Source organism: Lytechinus variegatus, chromosome 2, assembly GCF_018143015.1.
Source record: "Lytechinus variegatus isolate NC3 chromosome 2, Lvar_3.0, whole genome shotgun sequence".
NCBI classification, from domain to species: domain Eukaryota; kingdom Metazoa; phylum Echinodermata; class Echinoidea; order Temnopleuroida; family Toxopneustidae; genus Lytechinus; species Lytechinus variegatus.
The window spans coordinates 12,431,621-12,456,276 of NC_054741.1; the positions used below are offsets into that span (position 1 = coordinate 12,431,621).

The following is a 24,656-nucleotide window of genomic DNA, read 5'->3' on the forward strand; positions in this document are numbered from 1 at the left end:
GGAGGTCACAGGGTAAGGTCAAAGGTCATTTTCAGGTCAACATTAAAGTTTCTGTGCAAGGCTCTTATGTCAAGTGTTATTCCTTCCCAGTCATTTCACAATGAAGTTTCGATACAATTCTGTTGCGTGCCCTCGCAAATCACAATAATTCTGGTGATTTTCATAAGTGGGTGCGACACAAAAATTGCTTTTGCCTTGTTTGTTGTATAGGCTACAATAACTTCAACTACCTCTCGTGAGAAACTGCCTTAAAAAAAAAACCCAGAGATGTACTGACCTCCTTCTTTTTCACCCGTAGGTGAATGTGATGAAACTAATTTCAGGCTCATTTCCTGCTAGTATCAAGTTGAATTGTGTTTCGTACAGCTTTGGAACATGAGGTTATGCTATCCCATTTTCATTCTAACATCCTCATTTCCGTTTCGTCTTCAAGAATGATGGTGCCCTGTCTAAGTAAAGAAGAATACGGGAATCTAGGGGTTGCTGTGAAGATGTTGGTTGGGTCTCGGTGCTAGATTTAATTTTCCTACACTACCTCTCCCTGCTCCTTATATCTTCTTTATCAGTGTCAAACACCCCATTCTCACTTGTCCCCTTTTTAAATGTCTTCCCACCCACTCTCCCCCTCTCTCTCCCATTTTCATTTCTTTTCAATGTCCTCTTCTACCCGACTCTCTCTCTTTCTCCTTTTTCAATATTCTCGTTAATCCACCCCCTCTCTCCGACTCTTTCCTCTCCTTTTCAATGTCATCATCCTCTGCACTCCCCCTCTCTGCCCCACTCCTACTTTCTATTCCATATCTTCCATCCCACTCACAGGTCTACTTTCTTTTCATTGTCCTCTGCTACCCCACTTTCTACCTTTCTCTCTCTCTCCCACTCTCTCATGCCTCCCCTTTTTTTGTCAAGTATCCCCTTTTTCAATGTCCTCCACTCCACACTTGCCTCTTCCCCTCTCTCTTCCACTCTTCATCACTCCTGGAATCTTGCCTAAGATATGCTCACATAAAAAATAATCTGTAAATTTTTAAATGACATTTAAGTATTTTTCAGGATAGAACTCATTATCCCTCAACAGCCATTGTGAAAATAAGATGCTATTTTTTTTTGTAAACCAAAATAGAGATGATCACCATCAAATAGGCTTTTCAAATTACGTACTTCACCAAGGCAGCATGGGGATGAGTCTCTTATCATTTTTCCATTATTTAATTATTCTTTATTTGATATGCATCAGATAAGAAATCAGCTCTGTTGTCATAGCAACCAAGGTTGCATCATTTAACATGTCATTTACCACCAAAGATAATGAGAGAAGCAATGTTCCTTGTCAGATGTGATGCTATTTCTTGTAACGCTTCTAACCATGCTACTTCAGACAATGTTAATTTGCCTGCATTCATGTGCAATGTTCCAATAACTGAGCAGTATTTTTTTTACTCAAATTTGAATAGCACTAGTTGTCTCGCCTGCAAGACTAAAGGCGCCGCTTTTCTGACGGCGGCAGCGGCGTTCTCAACATTGAAAATTTTAACCAAGGTTAAGTTTTTGAAATATCATAACTTAGAGAGTATATAGACCTGGTTCATGGAACTTAGACATAGGGTAATCAAGTATTACTGAATATCCTGTATGGGTTTCAGGTCATATGACCAGGGTTAAAGGTCATTTACGGTCAATCAACAAAAGCCCATGTTGGAGGAGTCAACATGAAAATTTTAACCAAGGAATTTTTTTTAATTTCACCCCAACGTGGGATCAAAGTATATGGATCTAGTCCATGAAACTTGGATATAAGAGTAATCAAGTGTCGGTGAATATTCTACATGGGATTCAGGTTACGTGACTGAGGTAAAAGGTCATAAGCTTAATGAACTTTGGCTATGTTGGGGATATTTCTTGAATTGCGATCATAACTTTGGAAGTTTATAAATCTAGTTCATAAAATTTTGAAATAAGGGTAATCAAGTATCACTGATGTCTGTCTTGCACAAGTTTTAGGTCAAATGATTAAGATCAAAGGTCATTTAGGGTCAATGAATACAGTATTACATTATCATATGAATGTTTTTAAATGAATAACAGAGTTTGCACTGCTGCTATTTATTGAATCATGTGATGCAGGTGAGACTGCCAGTTCCACTTATTAAACTAGATTTATCATTAAGAATTGGTTTTCTATGTAGTCAAAAATAGTTTCCACTGATCTGTATATTAATGAAGGTTGAAAAGATAATTCTTTTTTCTTTCTTGTCTGTTTTCTGGTATTCCTGTTATGCATTTTACTATCCATTTCTCTATCTCCATCTTCCCATCCTGTTATCATTTTTTTTCTCCCTCTATTATCATCCATTCCTTGAACTTTCTCTGCCTCCCTATTCCCTCCACTCCCTGCACCACCTCTCATCTGTCCCCCCTCGATATCTCTCTCTGTTACTTGCACTACTTTCTCTCCCCCCCCCCTTCTCTCCCTCTCTCTTGCTCCCATTCTCTCTACCCCTCTTTCTTTCGATCAATCTGTCTTTCTGAAGGTGATGACAATAAGACTGATATTAGATTGGTATAAGGTTAAGAAGTCGAAATCAAATATCTGGTGCAATTTGAAATTGAAGCTTGCGGATAACAGCTCAGAAATCTATGATGCCTGCAACATGTTGGTTGCAAAGGAAAAGGGGTGAAAAGCCTATGTGAACATATAAAGATATGCACACTTATATCCCTCTTATGAATATTCATGAGTATTCTAGATAAATGATTGGTCAATTCATGATCATGTGACAAAGTATAATTTCAATAGGAAAGCACATCGCTGCAAATAGCTTGGAATAGTTTCCTTCTAGCTCTGTTTATTTTTTTATATGCTTTCATGCGGAGAACTGCTTATGCTTGATATGTTATCTCAACGTTGAAGTGAGCATGCTCCCTGATTTGACCGGATCGTGATCCATACTGATATATCTGCATATGTATATCTCTCATTAACTGCAGTCGGCTAGAAGCCGCACGCAGCCTACCCAGGAACTGGTTAGCATTACCTTGACAGGACTAGGTCTGGCAACGTTAGAATTGGCCCAGATTGGTTACACATCAGCAAGGACACGGTATATAAATTAAAGAGGGATATGAAACCAATATATCAGGAGTTTTCTTCTTAAGCATAGTGGGAATTATTAAACCTCAGTTGGACTGGCAATATAACTATAAACATGACATTTGCCTTAGTCCCTTTACTTAAAGTATTTTGTTACAAACATGAATCACCTTGATAACTCTGAGTAGAGAACTCATTACTTCCTTTATTGGTTATCCAGGGGTATTTTCAAAGAGGGGTTAATAACAGAATGTTGCCAACGTTAATCAAATGGATTTTTATTTTTGTTTGGGTAAGTAGAGCACTTAGTGATGGTGGTGATATTTGTGTGATTTCTAAGAAAGCATGAATACTTAAAGTTAGCTACCAGAAGACAAAATGCTTACGGTCCTCTCCGTGGGACCTGTCAATGGGGTAAATGATTTGCCAAATCTATGGGCACTAGCAGACACCAAGTGGGAATTGAACCTTGGTCACTAGAATCCGAAGTCCCTGCTCTATTGGCTGGGATGTCAAGCTACTTGACCAATTTTTTTGGTTGGGAGGGGGGGGGGCTCCCTTTTGATCCCCCAATCACTCACACTTCCTCCTTTTTCTTGATGACAAGTATTATCCTTCGTTTTTTTACGAGTTTGATTTGAATCAGACCCAGCTCTTATAAATCACATTCCTCTTAAGATTTCATCATCTTTTATTAATCATTCTTCTGCCATAGTTAGCCCCTCATCTGCTTTGGTTTTAAGTACCCTCTCAGATTTGCCCTCTCTGTGTCTGGTCCTACTCAATAGCTAATTTCTTTTCTCACTCTAGGGCATTCTTCTTAAGCCCCATAGGATCTCATCTTTGGTCTCTGTCTCTAGAGCAGCCCCTAAAGAAGTGTTCATTCCCTGAGAACCACAAGGGCGATATATAGACATGGTAACTTTGTGCAGCTTAAAAAGTATGGGCCATCTGTGCCTGAATAATATGCCACAGCTGACATTATTCCAAAGGCTAATTATAATGTTTGCTGATCAGAAGACTTGTTTTTCTGACAATGAACAAGGTGCAATATTCAGAAGGTGGGTTACTCCAAAAACAAATCGATGTTAGTTGTTTCGAAAAATTGTTTATGTTGATAAATGCAGTTTGCATGTTTAACATAGTCCACTATGTGAACATAGATATGATAAGACTGTGACATTCCAAACAACATTGCTTTCGTAATGAAATATGGATGAAAAAAGTAACTTTTGGCGCAATATTACAATCATATGTCCTTAAGGTTCTGCATCTCAAATTTAAAAGAAATGTGTGTGCATTCATGTCTTTCTTGTTCTGAGAGGTCATATGATGTCATTTTCTGAGAGTAGAGTGTGAGCCTGAAGGTCCATTTCCATTAGTGGAATTCAAATTCTTGCGTAGTGCCCTCTTATACTTCTCAAGTACTCTTCATATTACTGTGTAAGGATTAGAGATTTTAATCAACTATTGAGTTGGCTGAAGCTAGCCGATAGTTTTTGTTCTTGCTTTATTTGAGACGAGTGATTCAGAAGGGCTTTTATTTCTTTATTTTGTGTTTTCTTTATTAGGGCTGAATGAATCAGAAAGGTTTTTTTGTTTAAAGGTAAATAGTTGATTTGAATAAAATCAAGATTCCATTATCAGTAAAAAAATTTATTGTCTTGTTCCTCTTACTTTTGTTACTTTTGGACTTGATATATTTTACATTATATAATTTTCATCATTCTTGATTTTCTTTTTTATTATTTTTGTTATTTTAGTCATTATTTTTATTGTAAGTGAAGTTATTATTTTGCACATGTGTGCTTGTGGAGAACTGTATAGCATTCTTTTAATCATGATAATGTTAAAAGTGGATAGTGAAATGAACTATGCATAGAAATAATTGTTTTACAACCCAATTCAGTAGGGCATATAAATTAACAATTGTATAAAAAAAAATCATGCTTGGTCTGCACATACAAATTCAATAGCAATGTAGTGGATATTATTACTGCCATCTGAGTAATTGCATGAATTATTTATTGAGAAAATATGGAAATAACATGAACTGCAATAGGCACAAGAAATTCATCAGCCTATATTGTTCTCCTTCAGGCTGCGACCCTCCTTATCTTTCTCTCTATCTATCCCTCTCCTCTCTCTTTGTATTTCTTTCTATATTCTTCTCTCCTCCTTGCTCCTCTCCTTGCTCCTCTCCCATCTCTCTCCTTATGACCCTCCCCCTTCCCTCTTTCTCTCTCTAATCTGCTATATCTCTCTCAGCTATCTCCTGTTCACATTGTCTCTCTTATCTTTCCCCAATTTTTGTTTTGTTTATCTCCATCCTCATATTTTCTCACGTTCAGTTCAGAGAAGAAAATACTTAAGGCATCCAAACTGATTTAGACACAATACTATAAAGAAAAAGCAACAGGAAGAAAAAGAATGGGCCAATAAAGTGGAGCCTGTTGAGGGAAATTACAAAATTTGTTTTTCTCCACTCTATTAAATCAAGCATCCAAATCGTTGATATATCTTCACCATTATATGAATAAAACAACAAATATCTGCCCCTAGGGGGGCGTAACTAGGAAGTTATGAAACCTGAATCCATTTCTTCTTGAAATCATTATCTCTTTGTTGTTGTCCTGGATATGGTATAATTGACACACTTGCTCTTGTCATTACATGATGTAATAGATTCCACTTGAGAATATCCATTCCAAATACTGTAAAGGTTTGAGCTACTTTTGATGTAGTCAGATGTGAATGATGTTTATGGTACTGCAGTTAAAGTTGACCCATGGACATGTTTTAGCGTCATTTTATTTTTATTTGGTTTAATTTACCAAAAGTCCCTTTGTTTAGCTATGTTTGGGGGTATAATGGTAGTAATGCTAAAAATTTCATCAAAATCGGATATAAAATAAGAAAGTTAACACATTTCAAAGTTTCGCTTATTAAAAAAAAATAGTTATATGAACGAGCCAGTTACATCCAATTGAGAGAGTCGATGATGTCACTCACTCACTATTTCTTTTGTTTTTTATTGTTTGAATTATACAATATTTAAATTTTATGAATTTGATGATTAGGACCTTCTTGCCTGAAGCAAAAAATGTTAAAATAATGGAATTCGACGTGTTTAGGGAGGAATGAAACTTCATTTCTCATGACATTGACGAGAAAATAAAAATATTTCATATAATAAAATACAAAAGAAATAGTGAGTGAGTGATGTCATCAGTTCCTCATTTGCATACCGACCGAGATGTGCATATAACTGTTTTGTGAAATGAAGCAAAACTTTGAAATGCCATAACTTTCTTATTTTACATCCGATTTTGATGAAATTTTCAGTGTTATGCTTGTTGAATTTTCCTCTTTTTATTCAAATCAAGTTTTTGTTGGGGTGGACTTGTCCTTTAAGATTAATCTTGCACACGGCATTCAGTTAAGACTATCTATGGTATGACATACATGTATATATAATATCACTAAATGATACAAGTAATACATTAAATCTAAAACATTTTGTGAAAATTTGAGTAAATTACGTCATGACATGAAAATTTCAAAATGAAGAAATATGATTATATTCAACTTCTACTGTATGCAACATATAAACCACTCTGCAATTTGACTCACATATACTTTCATTATATTTTGTTATTGGAAATAAATGTTGATCTCAATCTCTCAAATCATTTTATTAATATAGAGTGTACTGTATGAAAAATAAATGATTCTCATTCTATGCCTCGGCTCAATTTCCATTGAATTATGTATAATTCATGAAGAGCAAATCTGTTTTCAAAACAACCTGTTATGAATTTATATTTCGGTGATAAAGCCAATCAGTGAATATAATATGCATCAGAAATGACAGTGAATTTACCAGTAAGAAGGATGTTTCTTTCTTACCTTTCTATTGCTTTAGCTTATTTTGTATTCTTGACTTACTTGGATAGTTTAGAACATAAATGTGAAGATGCAAGCAAATTTCTATTTCTATAAATGAATTTCATGCTTACATGTTATTTAATAGAAATCTTAATGTTTCATTTTAAAATATGATATTTTCACATCTTTTGTGCACCACACTTTTTTGCAGAAATTCCTGTTGAAGACTTACAGGCATTAGAAAATCATGCCGTTTCGGTGATTTGGTATTACTAGGGAACAAGCACCGAGATTGTTGCAATTTTGTGAGTATATACTTTTTATACAATCTATCATATTTTTCAAATAAGGAGAAAGGATAGTTTGTGAAAATGGTGATAGTTTGTTCTCACGATGCCCTTACCGAAGTTCATTGCCCCAACAGGCAAGCAAATTTTTAAGCCCCATTTATGTTTTTCTTTTGCCCCGGGTTTGTAGAACCATAGCTTCATACAAAAGCCTAAACCCCAGTAGATACTGTGATACTGTGTGTGATCAAAGACAATGGTGACACTTTCCTGGTCTTTGCATGTACCTCAAATATCTCATTCTTACTACAAAGACAAAAACAAATTTTATCCTCGGGACAATGTCTTGACGTCACACATGTAAAATAAAGGTTGGTTGGTTAGTTTAACTTGACCCCCAAAGGAGGATTTTAATTTCATCAGGAATGAGTAAATGTGGACTGAGAAAATTTATCAGGTATTACTCTTGAGGGTAGGGTAGTGGATACGGATGGTGCCGTTAACATATGGTTACTGCATGATATCTATATGTATATGTCATAAAGATTGAAATATAATGAGTTAAGACTAGTTTCATCTAGTTTGATTAATTAGTGAGATTTGTTTCTATTGTCTTTGTAACAGGATTTGTTTATTTGCTTCCATAAATGAAGTCAAAATCAAGCTTTTGTTCCATATGTATTTCAAAACAGAGTTGGATCTATTTTTCTCATTTAACACTGAAAGTGAACTCATTAAAAGATGGAATTAAAATGGTAATTTGACCAAAAATATTTATTCCAAGGAAGCATCAATGCAACTTCAATTCTAATTGTGTATAAATGACATCATTTTGTTTGACTTATTCATCAAAATCTTGTAACTAATTCATTCATTTATTTATAGATTTGTTAAGTTTTATATCCACCAGTTATCTTCTCATTTGATGAGAGGTAATAGAATTGATTAAAAAGAATATATTAATTACAAAACTTCTACCTAACCACAGAAGATATCTTAATGTTGAAATTATATTAGTCTGATATATTTTTGTTTGAAGAGAGGTGAAAGGTTTGATTTGATTTTATGAAAAAAAATCCATAATTTATTGTTCGAAATAGACATGAAATGAAATACTCTGAAAATTTGCTTTGCCCAATTGATCGTGGGCCCGGCAGCCACTGTGCAGCGCCAGATCAACGAGGCTCTATCCCTTTAATCATTGAATGTCAAACAGGGTAGCAGCAACTCCCATCTTTTAACGTCTTTTGGTCTGATGCGGCCAGGGTTTGAACCCCCGACCTCCCAGTTGTGAGACGGACGCTCTACCAACTGAGCCAACACACTGGTTGTATATTAGAGTATATCAATTCAAATTTATTTGTCTGATTTACTAATGATGTTAACTTACTGTTGATATAAATTCAGCCAGATATATGTTTTCTAGATAAGAGATAAAAAATTGTATTGCATTTTATAAGAATATTTTGATTCAATTATAACTGATCTACTGAAGATATTAACTTACTATTAAATTTAAAATCCACCAGTTATCTGCTTGTTGGATTGGAGATGTAAAACTTGTTTTTGAAAGCATATCGTTGCCTCCCTGCACAAAGGCCGTTGGTGCGCACATACATTAGTAAAATTAGATATCTCGTTGGATATTAGATTGACAGTGATTTACTTTCTTCATTTTATCAGTGAAATCATTCTAAATCAATATATTCTATAAATCGGGCTTCCAACTCTCATTAAATGAGCAGATTCTGATTGAATTAAATTGAAAAGTGAGTTAATATCTTCACTAGATCCATAAAATAAATTCAAATGTATATTGTCGCTTTCCCGCACAAGGCCATTAGCAGCAAGCACTGCACGTGGCCGTCCTGCTCAAAGGCCGTTAGTGTGAACTGTTCACTGCACAATAACAGCCTTTGTGCAGGAAGTCGATGAGCAGTGCGCGCCAACGGTTACACCCTGTAATTCCGAAGGTTCATAATTCCGAAACACGTAAATTGCCTATACCTTGATGTTCGTTAATCCAAAAACGAAATAAGGTATGTTCCGAAGGTTCGTTAATCCGAAAACGAAATAAGGTTCGTTATTCCGAAAGGTTCGTATTTCCGAAGGTTCGTAATTCAGAAGGTTTGTTAGTCCGAAGTTCGTAATTCCGAAGGTTCGTAATTCAGAAGGTTTGTTAGTCCGAAGTTCGTAATTCCGAAGGTTCGTTAATCCGAAAATGAAATGTGGTTCGTACTTCCGAAGGTTTGTTAGTCCAAAAACGAAATGATTAACAAACCTTATTTCGTTTTCAGATTAACGAACCTTCAGAACAACGAACCTTATTTTGTTTTCGGATGAATGAACCTTCGGAACATCAAACCTTATTTCGTTTTTCGGATTATCGAACCTTCAGAACAACGAACCTTATTTCGTTTTCGGATTAACGAACCTTCGGAACATACCTTATTTCGTTTTTGGATTAACGAACATCAAGGTATAGGCAATTTACGTGTTTTGGAATTACGAACCTTCGGAATTACAGGGTGTAACCATTGGCGCGCACTGTGCATCGCCTTCCTGCACAAAGGCTGTTATTGTGCAGTGAACAGTTCGCACTAACGGCCTGTAAGCAGGACGGCCACACGCAGTGCGTGCTGTTAATGGCCTTGTGCGGGAAGGCGACAATATACATTTAAATTTATTTCATGGATCTAGTGAAGATATTAACTCACTTTTCAATTTCATTCAATCAGAATCTGCTCATTTAATGAGAGTTGGAAGCCCGATTTATAGAATATATTGATTTAGAATGATTTTACTGATAAAATGAAGAAAGTATATCACTGTTAATTTAATATCCAACGAGATATCTACTTGTTTGACGATATATGAAAGGCTTGATTTGAAAAAAATATATTCATTCAAATAAATTTCACTGATCTACTGAATATTAACTTACTGTTACATTTTATATTTTTCAGCCGGATATCTATTTTGTTCGATGAGAGAAGAAAATTTTATGATTTTATCAGAATATATTCAAAATCATTGAACTAATCTACTGAAGATATTAACTTACTGTTAGGTTGATATACAGCCCGATATCTATTTGTTATATTAGACATCAAAGTTTTGATTTGATTAATTTATTAGAATATATTGATTGAAATTTATTTAATTGATCTACTGAAAATATTAACTTACTGTTCAGTTGGAATCAACAGGATGTTAGTTCAATAGGAGATTGAAGGCTGTTTTTCCTCCTTTTTTCATTAGTTAGTGTTACCAAGGAGCATTTCAGCAAACACTTCACTGACTTTTGTTATAAGCTACTGTAAACCCTTGTATCTGATTGGCTAAGAGCAAAGTAGTAGATGAAAATCACAGACAAAACACTTTTCATTGAATACTCCCCTAATCAGGTGGGTGTTTCATGAAAGTTGTCAGCACTGACTACATTGTCAGCTCTGACAATTTCAGTGAAATCGTTGGTTTTGATAGGCACTAGCCTCTGACTGTTACTATGGTAATTGTCCAAGAAAGACAACTTTTCAGTGCTGACAACTTTCATGAAATGGTCCCAGTGTGGCCTTGTGTGTTGCAAAAAGACTAAAGAGAACATAGATCAATGTTACACCTATAGTGATATGACCTGAAATTGGGTAAAGTCAGCAAGATTGATTAAAGATGATTTGAATGATTGATGTTCCACAATGAACATAGTCTGGTGATTTGAATTCAAGATGAAGATTCAAGTAAGTTGAATTAACATAGTAAAAAAATGTTGTATACACCTTGGTGTACAGTATCAACAGATTGGTATTCTTGGAATTCAAGATGAAATTTAAAAGATCGAATGGTAATGCTCAATTTATAAAATTTATTTCTGTAAAATTTGGTCATTGCTTAAGGCATTTGTTCAGGCACTTTTAATGTTTAAAGAATAGTTATAAGTTCGGATAGTAACCAAGTTGTATATTATATTTTTCTTTATTTGAATTGCATTTCCTCAGGCACAAAGAATGGAATTGTGTGTGTATTGTAATTCATATTGAAATATTTGATTTTACATTTAGTTAACATTTTGCAAGCAATGTAATATGAAATATAGAATGAGAATGTAATCATTTAGCAAATTTGATTTGGAGAGACATTTTGTGCTACATCACATCATCCTAATCTAAACGGCTCCTTATACCAACAGTAGAGAAAAAGCATGTTGGTTTTGTTAATGCAATAAAGTGAGAAGCAAGAACTTATGCTGAACTTGAGGTGTAGTCTTTCCCCCTTCTCCATGTAAACTGAACTGGCCTTTCCCCTGCAGGGGCTGGAACAGCAAATGAGTTGGACAGGATGCTTTCTCACTTTTAAAGTACTTGTATTGATGTGTGCGGCTTCTCAAATTGCCTTTGAATGTGAAGCACGTAGTTGTGATAGTCGTGAAGTCTTGGGTTGCTGTTCGCGTCAGCCTAACATTATTTCATTGAAACTAAAATGACTGTTTTGCCTCATGGACATGTCTAGGATTGATTTAAGGTGATGATTGTGAAGCATTTGATTAAAACATAAGAATTTTGATCGTTTTTAATGCTCAAATGTTTTTTACCAGACATGATTACAGCCCTTTATGGTTTCTATTTACATGGTGGTGTTCTCTGCTAAGTGTAGTTGACTTTAGGAGCTTAAAAATATTCTGCAGCTCTAAAAGTATATTTATTGGAGGTGATTTTTCAGGTTATTGAGCTGTTGAGTACACAATAATTTCATTTTTGGCAGGCTTTCTTGCATGATAATCCTTCAAAGTTTCTCAGAAAATCAGTGGCAGATGAATTACAGCTCCCTGTGATCGGCTTCAGTGGCATGTTAAGGGTTAAGACGATGAGTTCTGTAGAGCAGATAATTGCATAATGCATATTTGCAGTTTAGAGATTGATAAATTCAGGATGTAATTTTTTTTTATAAATTGAGGATCATATAATGATAACGGGAGTGGAAATGAAAAAGTTAATGAGGGAGATGTATCCATTACAACTACATTGTCCTTGCTGTAAATCTAGCAGCCAATGCAATCAACCGTCCCTTCAGAGCCTATACAACACAAAATTGATCTCGGAATGATTTCATGGTTGGCAAAATGTATTTTTTGTTAGTGAGTTATCAATTCCAAATTACTTTCCTCCAAAGTTGCCAATTTGCAGATTGATTGAATACTGCCTCTTTTTTTGTCAAAAGGCAACAAGATGTTTTGATTGAGAGGCTGCTCGATGGAGCCCAGTCGGTATTAATGGCTAATGACCCAATTTTGGAGGAAATTTACTTGAGAGGATAATTAGTCCATGATTGCTAAGGCTCTACAGAAATGTAATGAATCATAGATTCTGATCAAAGCAAAGTGATTAGAGAGATGCTGGAATATGTTGTTACCAGGACATGAGTAGGGGGGGCAGTGTCCAACAAGAATGCGAATGATTAGATACCCGACATTAATACCCTATGCCCTGGTATACTTGTATTGCATTCTGACTTCGGTAAGTCAATTTGTTCCAGGAAAATGATTACTTCATAAGCATGTTTGTTGATGAAAGAGATAAGGAGAAGATTAAGTATGATGTATGGGGAGAGCGATAGAAGAAAGATAAAATGTGTTTTACCAAGACGTGATGCAAAGATGCTCATTACTGGGAGATGACAGGCATTGCTGAGAGATTTGTATGTTGAATAAGTCAAGTGCAATGTTTGAAAACATTGAAAGCATAAAGTCATAACATTCTCTGCATCTAAATGTTGCTGTTTAAGAGAAGAAAACGATATCTTTTTATTGATAATGTATTGCATCTATTTTGTGTGATCATGCTATAGCTAATGCATGGTGTTAATGGATAAATTTTGAAATTCAATTTTTGATTCACATAAAAAGCATAGTTTCAAAGCATTTTACATTATGGAAAGTATTAGTTACAAAATATGTGTGCGCTTTTGCCTTGCAATTTGTATTCAAGCTCATTCATATGAAATCTGTTTTAAGCCTCAACCCTCTTAAAGAGAGCTACACAAAATATATTCTAAGTCATCCATGTTTTAATGGATAAAGCAGAAGATAATTTGATGATGATGATTCTTACAATAGCTTTATTAATACTCTACATGTTGCACCTAATGGGGCGTGATGCATGTAGGCTTCCCGTCGACCAAAGATTAGCCCCGCCCGACATCAACCTATCCTCTATTGGACAGGAAACATCAGTCATCGTACCGAACAGCTAGATATGTAATACAAAGGAGGTCACTGCCCGGCAATACCAAGCTTGCCCCGCAGGTAAACCTGAACTTCAACGTTTCTGCTGCTGACTTTTAAGTTCTCTTTATTGTAATTCAAGATACTGTCTCTATGATGTTCAATGCTATAGTTTATCTTGTATGTTGAAGGTAGATCTGAAAACCTAAGGCTTGAGGATATAGATAGTGACTTGTGTTTGTATCACCTTCAGTTATTCTTGTCAGTTTGGCGGGTCATGTAAATGACGCATGTAAACATAGACCCATTCACAGTTTCTTTGTAAACCTATTCAGAATTCCAGATGAACAGATTCATTGAACCAGTTTAGAAGATTGATTGCTTCATTGTAAAACAACTCCTCCAGATAAGACACTATTCACAGTTAACGTCTTGAACCTGTTCCCACTGACCCAATTCATTAAAGCAGTTTAGAAGTTTGTTTTATTGTAAGACACCATTAAGACACTATTCACAGTTACCTTCTTGAAACTGTTCCCACTGACCCAAATTATTAAAGCAGTTTAGAAGTTTGTTTCATTGCAAGACACCATTCATAGTCACCTTCCTGAACTTGTTTCCATTGGAACTTATTCTTATAATCAGTAATCAGTTTACAAGTTTGTTTCACTGAAATGTGACTACTGTAGGGAAGACCCTGTTCACAATTACCTTCTTGGAACTGTTCCCACTGGTACTGATTTATTGAACCAGTTTACCACTTAATTGTACATTTTTAAAAAAATAATATACAAATAATTAATGTTTATGTGTGCAATGAACAGAATGCTTCATGAGGTGAAAGATGAAAATATCCATTCAACAACGTGTAGCCGAGCTGAATGAATCTTTCATTTCATATTCCACCGGATGAAGTATTCTGTCCATTGTATGAATGAAGGAACAGTCATTATTTGGCTTATATGACACTTAAAACTATGTTTTTTCATAGGAAATTTATCTATTTTGATGCAAAATATGATCATGCAGTGCGAGCTCGGTCTGTTGATTGTCGCGTATGGTGCATACAATGTGCATGTGCATTGGACAAAATCGTATGGATCCAAAATTGCACAATGAATGGATCCTAAATTGCACGGTCGATAACGTCATTGTAAAATGGTTCGAATGATTGATATCAAACAACCAATCAATTGCCAATGATCTATCTAGGTGTCCTATAAATAATAATATAGGATTTGTATAGCGCATGTAATCTTCCTAGGTGCTCAAGGCGCTCCTATATAACACCAGCTAAGCTAGTCTATACCAATTCTGGGCGCACAGCTTTTTGAGGAATTACTTCCTGCCGGTACCCAGTTACCTCACCTGGGTCGAGTGCAGAAGGAAAACATGTCATGGCTAGGATACAAACCCATGACCCTCTGTTTGAAAGGCAAGAGTCAGAACCACTAGACCACAATGCACCCATATACAAAATGTAAAAACTAAAATATACAATATGTAAAAATTATTATTTGGTAATCCTTTGGATACCGTAGCAAAACATGTGAATTGTCAATCCAAACATGTCACCCGCAATAATCTCTGACCACCCAATAGTCAAACATGGCTGCCTGCTTCCTTCAACATGGTTTCTTTTACCATTATAAGATTCACTGATCAACATTATGCAAAATGTAGGGTGAAGGTAAAAATTCATATTGATTTGCCCACTGGCATTCTATTTGCAAATGATAAAATGCTATTACACATGTCAGTTATGATAATGCTTCTATTTTTAATCTGAATATATCGGGCCATCCCTCATCCATATGACCTCTAATGTCAACCAATTCATCAACTATCTGTCGTATGATCCAAGGTATCTCGGTTTTACCAATAATATATGGTATCATTAAACTATGGAAGGCATTATTCATATTATTTTAATCACACCTTTTCCCCGCTTTTTAAGACTGTCCTAAAACAAACTTTGAAATTCAATTACTTCATCTTTTACATCAGCATCCCCCCCCTCTACCTCTGCTTCCTTTTTCATATATTTATTTATCAGAGTTGGAAAGTGCTGTTAGTATTAGCTTTCTAACATGTAACTTGTAAGGAGAATTATAATAGCTACTTCTACATTGCAAATGATTGGAAATTCCTCAGTACTTATGGGGTTTGATATACATTTAGAACTTTTTTTCTTAATATCTCAGCCTTGATGTACTTTTATGATAAAAATCTGTTGTTTTATCTGACATTAGAATCACTATTTAAAAAAAGTGCATGGAGAGGTTTCGCTGGAGCTCTCCATAATAAGATTGAGGAAAGTGTTTATTTTGGATTTGGCCAGTATATTCCATCTCATTTATCACAGTGAATCACAACATCACATTTACCTTTTCTTTGTTGTTATCTAATCTGAATGCCTCCAGTGTTTAGTCTACCTCATTCACTAATAAATCTGTCAGCAGAATCTTCAATATTCCAAACCATGTATCATCTTATCATAAGCGATGTTCAAGAGCCCCTGAAATTGCAAAATTATGCTTACATTTTCAAAGCAATTCCTTTTATTTTAGTGCCTTTGTGAAGTGAGGGCAGGTGCTTTGTTTCTACCATAAATCTAGTACTTATTATAAACCCATGTAACCATGATGGACAGTGGCACTATAGATGAATCAGTTTATTCTAAATGATATGCAATGCAGACAGGAGCCAAAGGCTAATTATAGAATTTTTTGTATAATTTTTGCACTTTATAGTCTCTTCTGTAATTCCCTTCTACTTCCAAGTTTTCTGGGCAATGTATCAGTTATAAGTCATATCGATTTCACTAGTATCACAACCAAATTGATATACTTAATACTATATAATTTAATACATAATAGAAGAATGAAACATACTTTGGAATTTACATCCTGATGTACATGTATTTTGGAGAGGTATATGCTAATATTGAATTGACAAAATTAAACTTGATTGCATCATGCTCTTGATGTATAGACAGTATTTCCCTTTTGAGTCTAGCACATGAAATTTCTCAAAATTCTTTTTAAATATCTTACTCAATATAAGCACATTATTCTATTTAAATAGGTTTTTCTTGATGTTTGCTCACTTACATGATTGTTTTCCCTTATGCACTTGTTATTGTGAGAACTTTATACAATCCACGTTCTTGATAGAATAAGCTTCTCTTACCTGTAAAAGGTAGTTATAGGTCAATGAGCTTTTTCTACTCACAAGCAGTTGGATTTTAAATGAGCCTTTAGGAATACCACTTTGAGTATGCAGAGCATTGCATCATTTAAAAAGCAGGTCTACATGTATGTCGAGAGATGCATATGAAAATCTCTTTCCCCCAAATTTCATAACAACAATGAATTTCATATTACACATCCTCCTCTTCCTAATAATTCCAGATGCTACCATTGTCCTCTCGCGGGAGTTTCACACTGAGGCGGCTGGCCCGAGAAGCTCCAAACTGAACTGTGGTATTGATTTTTGATTCTTCACAAATATGCCTTCTTTTTTCCGCTTTTTCCGGCACCAATTTAAAAGCAGCTGCCCAGCAAATTGAAAAATGTAGAGTTTGAGCATGCCCGGAGTGAATCCTTAGGACAAAGCTAGCAGAAAGCATGTTTTGAATGACTCAGTTTGTTTAACATGACTTTTAAATTATTAGGTTGGGAGGTTAAGAAATTACTTGACTAGAATTATAGGATGTTGCTTTGGGGTAAACATAAAAAGTTTGTTACTTTCTTCTCCTCCATCTTCTTCTTCCTCTTCTTTTTCTTTTTTTATATTCTTCTTATTATTTCTCCTCTTTCTCTTCTTCTTCTTTTACTCCTCCTCCTCCTTCTTTGTTCTATTTTTATTAGTTGGCATCATCTCTATCACTATTACAAATGATTAGGTTAAATCACACAATTATTGTAAAAGTTCTTTTGTGACAGTTATGATTAATAATTTATCAATGTATTGCTTTTTATAATACCATGTGAATGTTGGTAGTTAGTACACAAGAGTGAATATCAAATCCATAATGAATAAATCAGATTGGAACTATCAGTTTTAAAGGGAGATGTTAAGAAATTGTTGAAAATTGCGCAGTTGTTTGAAGAGTTATAGCATTTGGTTGATTGTGTAATGGAATCTGTTACACATACATCTGATATGTCCAAAGCTCAATGTGAGATGGAAGAAAGATTGTAAAATTAGAAACATTAATCTCCCCTGCTAGCTGATCATCTCGGAATAATGTCACCCTCCTATATCATTTTGTCATAGCCAATCCAATAACAACCACAAAAACAAGAATTGTCATTTGTATCACTTTTATCCCAGAGCAAAAAACATCAACAGCAACTAAGAGGTGAATAAGCTCTCATCCTCTTCATGCTGGTTATCTGGCTACGTGTCTGGTTGCCGTGACAACCGAATCTGGAGGGATGTTTATTTCAACCGATGCAGTTGCACAGTTGTGGTGATGCTCCTCTCCGGAGTCGGACATGCTTTCCCTGTGCTCTGCATCTCCTCTTCATTCCGTACGTCTTGTCCGGTGAACATTGCTCTAACCCTCTCTCTTTCTTCAGCCTCTGTTCAATCTGCCGTTTGGACTTCTCCCCGTTCAGTTGTAATAAGATCATTGTCGGGTATGCCAGGGAACTCTACACTGGAGGCCGATTTGTGATTATAACTCTGCCGCCGAAGACAACGTATCGTAATCCATGTGGTACAGCCTACTCGCTAAGCCCCTCAGGGCATGTCGTATTTATTTGTCCTCCTCCTTTTCATATCATCTTATTTGCTGATATTTTCAGGGGGAGAGGAATATCAGAAAGAGTTGAGGTTCATGCTCGACAATTCATCAAACTCCTTCTCAAGTGGAAGTGTAGCTTTTAACATCGTCTGAGACTGCCTTACCAATATCGGTGAGTAGAGACTTGTTTTTTTATTTAATCACTCTGTCTCAATTTGCTCCTAAGAGGCTTGTGGTATCTATTATTTCTATTCTCATAACATCTTATATAATATATTTATCTGTGAAAAGCATTGTTTCTTTATGGAAATCGTTTACGAAAGTTTTCATTCATTTGGGAGAGAATTCAGAATGTCAGCCATCCTTTAAGGCATGTATTTTGTCTATAGTTTGGAATTTAAAGAAATAAAATGTTATTTCATTCACTGTCCTATGAAAACAGATATATTTTGTCCTAAGATTTGTGGGGGTTTTTTTATAGATCATATGGTATTTTTCAGGAGCTCTAAACTCTGGTCAACCTCCATCATTTGAATGACCAGATAATCACTTGCATACTTTGATATAACGGCTATAGTACCTTAATTTTATTTGTTCAGGACAATGTTCCATAAAGCTGTTTAGTTGATTCTAGGGATGATTTTATTAAACAATTTAGTTGGTCATGTGTGTTTTGTATCGGGGTCCATGGGAAAGTCAATGAAGCTTTTCATACTTTGCAAGTATGTCTAGAATATGAAGTGCTAAAATGTAAATGTAAGCCGAATTTTTAATTTCATTTTTTCCATGTTTTCATCTTGATTGTGGCAAATATTACTTTCAGTGAAGATGTGAGGTATAAAGTTGACATGATTTACTTAATGCAATACATCTTAGATCCAAATAAGCTCCAAGTACATGTCATATTTATCAATGAACTTGAATATTTACGATTAACATGAAAAACACTACACCACAAAGTATTGATACAGGCTTACAGCTTAGCAAGAAACAGGTAAACCAATAAAAGTTTTGTCTTGGTAAGGAAAAGATTGGGATCAAATTATTTTCTTATATTCTGCGAAAGAAATTTGTCTAAGGCAAGCTTAGATGAAATGTATCTATTTGGTTTTGATAACAGCAAGAAAATAGTAGAAATTGGTTAAGAGGCCTTTTGAGGGAGAAAGTACATGCAACTTAGATAAAATTTATCAGTTTTTCTCATGTTTACCATACCCCTTTACTTCTATCACACTCACATCAACAAAACAATGTGACTGAAACATCACTCTATGTAACAGGAAAGACAATCTGTATACGGGGTACATTTTAGATGTCAAGTTATTCATTCCTTTTGAATGGTGAGCATAGAATAGATAAACATGGCCGACTCCATCACGACTGGAAGAAAGGCCTGATTTAGGGAGAGGTGAAAAACAGAGAATTTGTTTTGGAAATGTGGGCTCACTCTTGTTACCCGAACAAAATCTGACTATGAGGCAGGTGAAGGCATGGGAGAATCCTGGGCCGGATGATGAGCCTGATCACCTATCCCATCCCAGGAATGTTCAAGGGCACTGTTCGCTTCATCCAACCCATGCCGGAAAACAATTTTAGGGTAAATGGATTAATGAGGCCTGCTCGCATCGATTCTTGTATCACCTGAGAAAGGTCGATCCCGTGCCGTGTTATCGATGCGTGAAAAGCGTCACGTCAGGATGAGAGGGTGGATAGGCGAATGTTAGCTCAGCTCCAGGGAGAACATGAGATACACAGACCTCTCAATTATTATGAATTTGGAGGAATGGTCATTCAGAGCTCTTGCATGGTTTGGATGTTCATATTCTGAAATAAATAGTGTGCACTTTGATGGGTAATACATTGTCTGTCCTATTTTGTGGCAAAATCACCCCTGTTTTTCAACTAAAATAATCTGGGATGTCTGTGTGTAGCCATACCCTCATGGTGCCTGTTATATTATTCTAAACATTAAGTTAATTTTTTTCAATCCTGGTATAAAATTCCAAGCTATAGATCTATTGTACAAACAATTGCAGTTGTTAATTTATTAAGTCCAAGAGCCTTGTGATAAACACACAATTATATAATCAATTTTATTCTCTGCACATGATTTGCCATTTGACTTTTATTTTCAATCAACTGAGCAATTTATATATTTTATGTTACAGGGAATAAAAAAATCAAATAATCATTGATTTTCACTTACAACAGTTATAAGCTACTGTTATAACCTGCTGAAATCCTTGCATTTGGTTGTCTCAGAACAAATCTGTTAGTGAAACATCATGAACTATTGGCTCCATGAAACACCCCCCCCCCCAACATTATAACCCAGAAAATGACTTGAGAAACCTAATCTTTCTAAAGAGCATTGTCATGTTAATTCTCATCTATATACCCTTTGATCTCAGCGTGACATCTGTAGTTTCTCCGAAAGCAGCTCCCAGTAAACACGTCCACACTGTCAAGGGCGATCTCATTTCCCCCTAAACAGAGCTGAAGGAATAATCAATTTAAAGCTTGGTAATTGAGTTGATTATGAATAGAGATTAGTGAGGATGTCAAGGCCATTTTCTGGATCCATTAATTACATTGATCTTTATGAGATGTGAAAGTACTATATCTGGGACACACTTTACAACCCTGCCTATATATGATCCCATGCATTTGCTCCATCAGTAATTGCTCCTATATGATGGAAGCACTGCACATTAAGCCATGTATAAACCCTATTCCCCCAAACCTACACTTTAAAATCTCTGGTGTTTTTATTTTACACAAGCCTGCATGGTATGTATATACTGACCAACTTGAGGGGCAACCTGAAAACATACCTGTATAAGAGTGCTTATTGACAGACATCGACTTATTGTTCAAACATGTGTTATATGCTTTGTTTGGTTGTTATTCTGCTCTGAAGCATCTAATCAAGATGGAAAATGCACTATACAATCTTATGTATTATTATTTCTGTATTGTGTTGAAACGACACCAGTCTGATGGGGGGGGGGCTAATGCCAAATTTGTATTTAAAACAACACCAGTCACAAATAAACAATTGTTTCTGATGGTATTGTTTCAACACCTACTGGCCTGTTGTTAAATTTTACCAGCTTTTTTTTGCAGTGTAACCCTTATAAAAGCATCATATGATCCTAACCCTAGTGGGGCAAGGAGTGATTGTTGTAATAGCAAATATCAGCCATTCCTGTCTGTATATCCCATGATGGGAATAAACTGATTGGATCCTTGTGTTATAGGAGATGTTTTTATTTTACTTACATAAGCTTTTAAATACTCATATAAAATCAAACTAAAATTACAACAACCATCATCTTAGATATATCCTTGTAGCCATTGGCATTCGTTATGAAACTTAAAGCAAATGAAAGATTCCTCATTATGTCGATGGATTTAATAATTTTTACGTATTATTTCAGCATTACCCAGTAAGATGTGACATACATTTAGTTTTCAAGCTCTGCAGTACTATAATTTTTTTTAAAGCATCTCCCTTGTCAAAAGAAATGGAGAAGATATTGAGATGATAAAGCTGCTTAGTGGTACTTATTCCTGCCTACAGCATGTATGGGATTTATTATGTATGAGAGACATGCTAAGTCGCCTAGCTACAATGACAAACTACATTGATAATAAACTAAGATCTCCCTTGTGAAGTGCGTAGGTGTTTCTTAAGTTCTACCCTTTCAATTTAACTCCTAGATACAGACAGAAGACGTCTTGACAAAATTGTCGAATAGAGTTTTTATTTGTCAGGGTTTTTGGCGACATGGTGTATCATTTTGAAACATGAATGCAATAATTAGTCACATACATGCATGTCATTGGCTGCAAATTGTCTAGGGTTTGACTCTTAACTACTTTTGTTTTCTTCATAAAGGATGGTTGGAAAGAAATGCGGGCATGAATGAAATGACATATATATATATTCTTTACAAATTACGAATAGAAATAAATCTGATCGTCTGGACTTACTGGTTTGAAACGGAGAACAGTTTCACGTCCGATCCGAGATGCTTCTTCAGCTCGTCTGAACTGGCGGGAAATTTTTATTTGTAATTTGTATTTCTTTGTGGATGAATCAAAACATATACCAGTTTGAATATTCATGTATACCCTGCACTTATTCAAAATGTTGGACCTAAAAAGACAAAGACAGTGTTGGAAAATGAGGTTTGGAAAGAGTGAGTCAGGGAAATGGATTAAGCATATCTTTGCTTTTCAAGACAGTGTAGACAAAAACTAATCAGCACTTTTATATTTGAGGGGTTTTATTGCGGGGGCGGGGGTACTTGTTCAAAGTATTTAAAAGGGCAAAGAAATTGTTGAAAATGAAGAATGGAAAAAAGAGAGCCTGGGAAAATGGGTTAAGCATCTCAGATTTGTCAAGAAAATAACACTGATTATTCAGTGTAGACAAAAAATAATGAGCAATATTATGTTGGGGTGGGATGGGGGTTGCCACAGGGGAGAGGGGATATTTTGTAGTCTTGTGTTTTCAAAGGGTAAAGAGGGATAGATCAAGTTAGATGTCTTGCCGTTAGTTAAACGTCTACCTGTCCAACCAAAGATCATGGGTTCTTGTCCACCCAGGCAGATGGCAGAAGCCTGCATTGCCTCATGACATGCCCTTCCTATATTTCATAGATGCAGGATAGGTTATGGGGGAAAACACTCCTTCCCTCAGATAGGATGTTGAATGGAGTCCCTGTGTCAGGGCTGCCAAGTCTCCCTGCCATGTCTGTTATTTTCTGTTAAGTTTTTGCTAATTTTGTCCATTTCTAGAGCAGAAGAAAAGGGATGAAGCGACCCCCGAAATGTTTGCTCGTCCACTGTGTCCCTTATGAATACGTTTTGCATCCGTCAGCCAGTGGGACCAGACCTTTAGTCAGTGTTTCACCTTCAAACCCAATCAGTTAATCATGAAAGACACATGGACCATTATTTTTCAGTTTGCATTTTACCTCCCAGGCAAAGGTGATGCCAAACAAAATAATGATAATAAAAATAATTAAGAGTTTTTTGTTTCAGTATTTTTTTAAATACAATTAAGACCAAATCATCAGAATGCTTCTTGTATCAGTATAGATTTATAAAGGATTAAGTGGTCAGTATGATTTTAACATTAACATTGCATTTCCCTGAAAGGTGGTCTTGATTCAATCATTTTTATTTTCCGCAAGATCTGATTTGTTACAGAGAAATAAATTGGCTTCATAGGAAACTGCATCCTGTTTAAGTAAAAAAAAACCATTGTACAAACATTGTTTGTTTGTCTCCCGATATGAATATTGAGAGACTGTAGGAAGGCCGTAATCCACTTTTAATCAATTTACAATCAGGTCACTGCTTACAAAGTATGATTTTGGATTGGGCAAAAAAATCTCCAGTTAGAATCTTGATCAAATCCTTTCTATTTGGGCAAGGGCAGATCTAGGAAATCAGACTGGAGGAGGGTGGAGGAAAGAATTAAATATCAAATATCACGCAAAAAGGTAGAGGGATACATTTTATCTCTCAACAACAAAGAGTTGGAAAATTTATCAATAAAATATATGGGATTTTTTCTCTCCTCCAAAGGTATACGCTTCACATGTTACCTTATCTTATTCTCACTTACAGGGAGGGGGAGTGTAGAGGCGGGCACTGCATATCACATGGTACTATTTGTGTGTGCAGTTACGGGGAGGGGATGTTATCAAAAGATATTGTTAGTAACAGCATGCTCATCATTTTGTTTAAATGACCCCTTACACAGATTTCTAGTCTTTTTTTTCGACATGTAATATAATCATGTTCTTTAAGTTGACCAACTATGATAAAGCAAATTCTAATGATGATAATGGTATTTTGCTTTTATGAAGCACTTAATACATCAGAAATATGTACAAGGCCAGAGTCAGAACTGTCACAACCCTTCCAAAGAAAAGCAAAGATAAGTTGCAATTAAGACCTTTTTAAAATACTTTTAAGAGCATTATGAATTCTATCATTATTATGCAACTGCATTGAAAAATTAAAAGAAGAATTTGAGGTCATGATAATCCTAAGTTACATTTCATTCTTTTCGTGATTTCTTTCTTTACCATCAACACCTAATAATAGCAGGGCCCGCTGCGATAACAGCTTTTGGAACTGAAGTGCCTACCCTGGGTAAATACACTTAATATTATTATCATCTAACCAGCAAATTGAAATCATAGAAGTGCAGTTGAATAAAATTTAGGGAATATTCATGCAGGTAAATTAGTTTATTATACAAAATCAAAGATTTGTCTTATCAGTAGCAGGCACATGATTTTAAAAGATCTTAAAATATCCTCTCGTTTAATAGCAGAAGGGATATCAAAGGGATTTGCAGGAAAGAGTAATTTGATGTGATGTTGAAATGTAATG

At 35.4% G+C, this 24,656-nt stretch overlaps 1 protein-coding gene across 1 annotated transcript in view; it reads left to right on the forward strand.

Moving 5' to 3' along the window:
• Nucleotides 1-24,656, forward strand: part of LOC121407344 (deleted in malignant brain tumors 1 protein-like) — a 104,816-nt gene that overhangs the window by 14,986 nt on the left and 65,174 nt on the right. The window contains exons 2-3 of the mRNA XM_041598384.1: nt 7,191-7,284; nt 18,301-18,411. The gene's annotated coding sequence lies outside the window, so the exon portion shown is untranslated. The remainder of the gene's footprint in view (nt 1-7,190; nt 7,285-18,300; nt 18,412-24,656) is intronic.